This window comes from Harpia harpyja, chromosome 19 (genome assembly GCF_026419915.1).
Source record: "Harpia harpyja isolate bHarHar1 chromosome 19, bHarHar1 primary haplotype, whole genome shotgun sequence".
NCBI lineage: Eukaryota > Metazoa > Chordata > Aves > Accipitriformes > Accipitridae > Harpia > Harpia harpyja.
The window spans coordinates 22,124,478-22,130,477 of NC_068958.1; the positions used below are offsets into that span (position 1 = coordinate 22,124,478).

Here is a 6,000-nt window from a genome sequence, read left to right on the forward strand (position 1 = left end):
CTCCTCTGCACATCGGGTCCCCTGCAGCAGAGCGGTCACTCTCAGCCTCAGCTGTAGGTTTGGGTGCTGGTACTTTTGGGGGATGCTAACAAAGGCTCTTTGGGCACAAGGGAATCTCCTCTGCCGTCAGCGGGAGCCGGTGCGGCAGCGGCGCGGCACCGGGAAGCCTCCTTTCTTCCTGCCGAGGAGCTGAGCGCTCGTTTCCAAACTTCTCTTATTTTGAGCAATCTGTGGGTCTCCATTAAGTCATTTCAGCTTGACACCCGGAGTGTGCAGAGCGGTTCTCAGTCTTGTGCAATTCCCTCCTCTCTGTTTTGGAACCTGGTTTGTATTTTTTTTTGATACGAGCGTAAGCCAGATGTGTCCATTCCACAAAGGAAACTCTGGCCTGCGCACGGATGATACTCTGCTGTGTTTACCTGTATTTCCTTTGCCGTGTCAGAGATCTTGACAGTGCAGTTTCGCTCTGACTCACTCTTGCTTACTGCTGTGGAAATGCATTGACTCTGCAGTACTACAGAGTGGTTGCATGAATGAATAAAGCACCTTTTCCTAAAGAGTGTCCGGGGGACGTGGGTGTATTTCTAAACCTTTAGGAAGCAGCTTTCATGTTTGCCAAGAAGATCGTTTCAGGAAGGAAAAAGTGTTACTCAAAAGCCATTCATACACTTTTACCCCACCTCCCACAAACTTCTAAGAGCTGCATGTTCACAAGAAATACTCGGCAGGACAGCAGAATTGCGTTTCTGCGGTAAAACAGAGGCATTTAGGCAAATGCTTTTTCCCCCACAGCGTAGCATGTGGAAAGGTTTGTCCTGGACGTGATCCTGGGCAACCTGCGCTGGCTGACCCTGCACAGTCAGGGCTTGGGCTCGGTGGTCTTCAGAGGTCCCATCCTCTGGAGCAGGATGGCATCTCACACCTCTTATTAAAGGGGCTGCCTGTGTGTAGCTTTTCTTATGTTGGCAAGCATTCATGTGGGTGGTTTTTACATTTTTTTGCCTTCTTGGTCTCTGTCATTGCTTTCAGACAAAGGAACATTGTGTATTTTATGCACTATCTATTCTAGATATAGCTTGAAGGATCCCCTAGATTTCCAGGCTATCATAATAGTGTGTTTCTTTCTTTCCTTTTTAAAAATTCCCCATTTCTCATCCCTTCAGGTTTGGGAGATCTGCTGTCAGTGACGCTCTGGGGGAAGCAGTGACTTGGTGGCCTTTTGCTCACCTTGTGTGAAGAGCAGTTTTGAAGCAATGGTCTTTGTTCTCTCAGCAGCCTCATCGCTGATGACTAACAGTTCCTGATGGGTGAAGCATAAAGTGGACTGCCTTTTTTTTTTTTTTTTTTCAAGAATTTTTTTCGCTGGCAAGGCTTGACGTCGGATTTTTCACTTCTGGAAACCTGCTTCCTAGCACCCTTGTAGCACCCTTGTCAGAATTTGCAATGTGACTCATATCGACCTCAACAGGTAAATCCCAAATTACTCTTTGGAAATTTAACCAATGTCATTGTTTTGTCTTGTAACATCTAAGTGTTCAGAAACAGGTTACTAATCATGAATAGAAGATGTTATTGTGACCTCTAATGTGACTTCTCATATGACATAGAGAGCGCCTTACATAAGAAGTTCTTAGCAGTCCCAGAACTTCCATTTGATCTAAATCAAGCTGGAGTCATCACCTAAAAGCATCAAGTAATGGAGACTTCCTCTCATCTGTAGATTCAGTGTTTTGGTGATTAACTTAGCTGAGAAATATTTGCACTTTTTTAATTGCATACATAAAACTCCCAATTTGGAAGCCTGCTGCAGTCTATAAGGCAGACAGAGAATAACATCCCTATTCAATGTCCTGCCCTGGGATTTCAGGGTGCCCTCTGCCAACCTAGAAGAGCGAGCTCTGCTTTTTTCCCCCAGGTTGCATGTACTTTGCCATTTTAAGCCACTCTGCGAGGGGTGCATGGAGTGGTGGGTGAGGTCAGTGCTGCTACAATATCCTCTTGTTGCTGGTTCTTCTAACGAGCCCATTGAAGCAGCATCAGGCCGCCTGCCAGGAGAGTGATGCTGCCCTCGTCCAGGCGAGGCTATTTCCTGCTCCGCAAGGCAGCAGTTACAAACGGAGGTGTTATTTCCTTTCATTTCTTTTCTTTTCTCCTAAAATAAGTTGTTGGCAGGGATTTTCTGATGCTCACAGCCCTGTCCTGTTTCTGTCCCTATAGAAACCAATGAGATCTCAGCACTGGCGTTTCAGGGAGTGGGGAGTACGTATTCCGAGCGAGCAGGGAGGATGAACGAGGCTTTCTCAGACAAGTTTGTTTGCAGGTAAGTTAAGAATGTAAAAGTACGCAAAAACCCCATGAATATATGGCCCGTTTTGACTTACCCAAATATTTCTTGCACTGCCTTTTTTTGAGCATCCTACAGAGGCAATTTTGAGTAACTCCTGTCTTGAACAAGTCATTTCACAAGTGCTGTTTTGATGAGTTTCTTTTTTCTAGTTTTGGTATTATTGGGGTGTGGATCTTCTGGAGAGTATTGTCTTTGTCATGATTTAGCATCAACGTGCTGACCGATGTAACAAATACAAACTCTTTATAGTTATGAATGGTCATAAGACAGAAACTAGTTATCACGGTTTGAGAAATCAGATAATGCAAACCAGCTGCTCAGAAACGTAACATGACCGTCGGGGTGAATTATGGAGGCAACCTCACTCAGTTTCCACAGCAGCATCAGGCCCTCGGCCTGAAGCCAAACGTCAGGCTGGGTCACTCACGCGGTGGAATTTTGAGATGTATTTTTGCACGGTGCCAAGCAGCTTACGCTGTGGCTTGAGAAATCCCGGGCTTTCTTTTCCACCCCCCAACTCGCAGAAAAACATGTGCCGCAGCTGGCGATGCCGCACGTGATGGCACGTGATGGCGGATCAACCCCGGTGCCGCAAGGGATGCTGCAGCATCACCGGTGCCGCTGGGGGATTTCCCACGCGTCCCCGCTGTGGCTTTCTGCTCCGAAATCATTAGTGTGATAACGCCATGGCCCCTGGGACTCTCCTGCGAGCCGTTCTGTACAGGCTGAAGCCCGGGCTCTGAGCCGATGCGTTACTCAACCAGAAAAGAAATAGTGATGGCCATGCAAGGCTGTATTCAAATCTGACATTTCGGAGGCCCCTCTGAGAAGCCAGGGCAAAAGGAACAAGTTTCATCATGCGGATTCCCAGAATAATCAGCCTGGAGGCTGCTGATACTGCTGCCCTTTCAGAGAAAAATGCAATAAAACAGAATTGCTAGGGTTTTTTTTTCCTGTTGAATTTGTTTATTTAAGTTGAGGAATTTCTAATTAACAGCCTCAGCACAGGGTGCGTGTCCAGCTGTGCCATGGGTAGGGGGAGGAAGAATAGCCTTAGCTTGACCTCACCTATGTAAACAGAGATTTTTTCGTTAAGAAATGGTCCATCAGATGTGCTTTTCAGAGGTTTCGGGCATTTTAAATATTTTGTTTATAACTTTCTACCTCCACGTGTTCAGATCCCCCTTCTGTTTTCTCTCTTTTGTTTTGTTTTGTTTTTTACAGAGAGAATGGGTGATGTAACCTGGCTGTTTCTCCCATGAGGTATCTTAATTACAGAGACCCACAGAAAATGTGAACTTGAGTTATGAAAGCAGTAGAGTTCAGCATTTGAAAAGCTATTACTGAAATCGCATTGGTCCCAGGGGTATCACCTGCTTCCCTCTGTGGGAGCTGGGGTGTCTGCTCCGCTTCTGCTCAGCGCTGGTCTCACTGCACTTCTTCGGCAGTTTGCCCAGGATTTATCTTTTTGTGGAAGTCTGAGGAAGGTTTACTTCGGTAACAGGATCAGGGACTTCTGTCCCTTTTTGGTTATTGCGTTCCATGTAGCTTTTGAGGGCTGTAACTAAGAAGTGGAAGATGAATCTGAATGGTGGAAAACCCCTCTCGCTGAAAATGGTGCTTAAAAAAAAAAAGGAAAAAAAAGAAGAAGAAAAATGATCTGAAGCAAACTTCCTCTGCTAACTGTCTCCTGCCTGTCGGGAAAGGAGAGATTGGCAATTCATCGCCCACTCCTCGGAAGAGTCTGGCAGCGTGTTTGCTGAAAATATAAAGTCAAATGTAAGAGCTGCAATCCCTGCAATGCCCCCGATTTATATTTATGGCTAAAAGGGGTTTTGCCAGTCGCTTTGTGCAGCAGGGAAATGTGCTGCAAACGACCGAGTCTTGTTTTCCACCGAGACCAGCGGACGCTTTGGTTAGCAGAGGGCTGTGAGCTGGGCTGCGGTGGGAAGACTGGTGTCCCATGGCCAAACCAGTGCTCACTGTGTGTGCCGGGATCGGGGCAGAGCCGTACGGGGTGGGGCTTGATAACAGGATAAACCTCTGGAAAAATTAACCTTGCCTCGTAGCATGATTTTCCAAGAATTTTGACCTAGAAGTGAACGGTGGCTGCAATGGATGGTGAAAGAGGTGGGTCTCCCAGCGCCGAGGACGGTGCGAAGCTGCCGTCGGCTCGGGGTGGGACAAACCCTTTGGTGCTTTTGGGACGTGCAGGTCTCAGTATACGCCTCGGGAAGGGGGGTTGAGTCGTGGGGGGGCTGGCGGAGCCCCGGGGCAGCCGGTGTGGCAGCTCCTGCTCATCCCGGGGCCGAAACAGCGTCCGTGGGAAATGCGGTGCTGTGCCCGGCCCCGTTTCACGGTGTGTTCGCAGCAGCGGCGGCTCTGCCTGCACACCTTCTGGAGAGCACCCTGAGCTGAACAGGAGGCAGCACTCTCCCCTTCCATCTCCCCCAGCCACCCTGCAGAGCTCAAAGAAGAAATCATCCCCATCAGTCCAGGGAAGATGGTGCTCCTACCCCGCGGGTACAGCTCACGGGGGCAGCTTTCACCTCCTAAACCTTCCTCTGGTGCCCCGATGGTTTTGCTCCCCGGGCCATTTGCTTGGGACACTGTTTGTCGTTCCTGAGCTCTGCGTTGCTCCTCGTTAGGCGAGCTGTAGCTTCGTTCGTTAGCCCACCGTTCTGCGTGAGCAGCTCCAGCGTGGGGAGGGACGCACCTCTGCCAGGGCAGCCTGGATGAAAGGAGTTTTGCAAACAGGAGGTGGGAAAACAGCGCAGGAGACTTTCCAACATGGACTTGTCCTCGTGCCTGCTCCAGGGGGTTTGGTGCCAATTTGCCTGGGTTTTGCTCATTTCTGCAGGACGTGCATTATCAAATAAGGTGGGAAGGAGGGATGCCAAGTGGCTGTGACTTGCCAGCAAGAGCCCTTTTTGCCGTCCTTGCCCTCCCGTCTCTCTCTGCCCTCAAACCGGGGCTGGAGCAGGCAGAGCTCTCGGCCCTGCCCGCCGTCGGCGTACCTCCACGCGGGTTCGCATGCATCCAGCCCCAACGAAACCAGCTTTGGCCCCTCACGGTTGTGAAATTGAGACTGATTCAAGTCCTGAGTTAATATGTACTCAAGGCAATATTAACCCAGCCAAAACTGAAACCTGTGTTTAAGAGCTGGGTTATGTACAGAATCCACAGCTAATTTACTGAAACATAAGTTTCAGTTTTGGTGAAAGCTAAATCTATGACAGCTCTGACTGGCTATTGGAGTGATTCATTTGCTCCCCAGATAATTCAAAAATTGAGCTGATAGCAGCGAGCACTCAGTTTCTCCTCTATTAGGCATCATTTATTGCCTGCACCATCAGCACATTTTACCCTCCCGGGCAAACCCAGGCGCCGTGTGGGACAGCCGGCTCAATTGCTTGCTCAAATCCCAGGCCAAGCCCAATTTTCTAAAAAAATGCCCTGCGTGACTTTTGCTATCACATCAGTTTTCAGTTCTTCCAAAAATAAGGATGGGAGGAACACGAGAGCTGGGTGATAGCTCCATGCATTTCAGCAGACCGTGGTCTGGTATCTGCCATGCCGCTGCCTGGAGCCCGGTGTCGGTCTCGGTGGCAGCGACAGCGGCAGTGTATGTGATGGGTGTTTCTCTTCTCTCC

General features: G+C 49.0%; 1 long non-coding RNA gene across 1 annotated transcript; it reads left to right on the plus strand.

Moving 5' to 3' along the window:
* Positions 1-1,184: 1,184 nt before the first annotated feature.
* On the plus strand, positions 1,185-4,403 carry LOC128154520 (uncharacterized). Its single transcript, XR_008239365.1, has 3 exons — positions 1,185-1,468; positions 2,218-2,320; positions 3,572-4,403. It is a non-coding gene; the product is annotated as an uncharacterized LOC128154520 (long non-coding RNA).
* Positions 4,404-6,000: the final 1,597 nt, after the last annotated feature.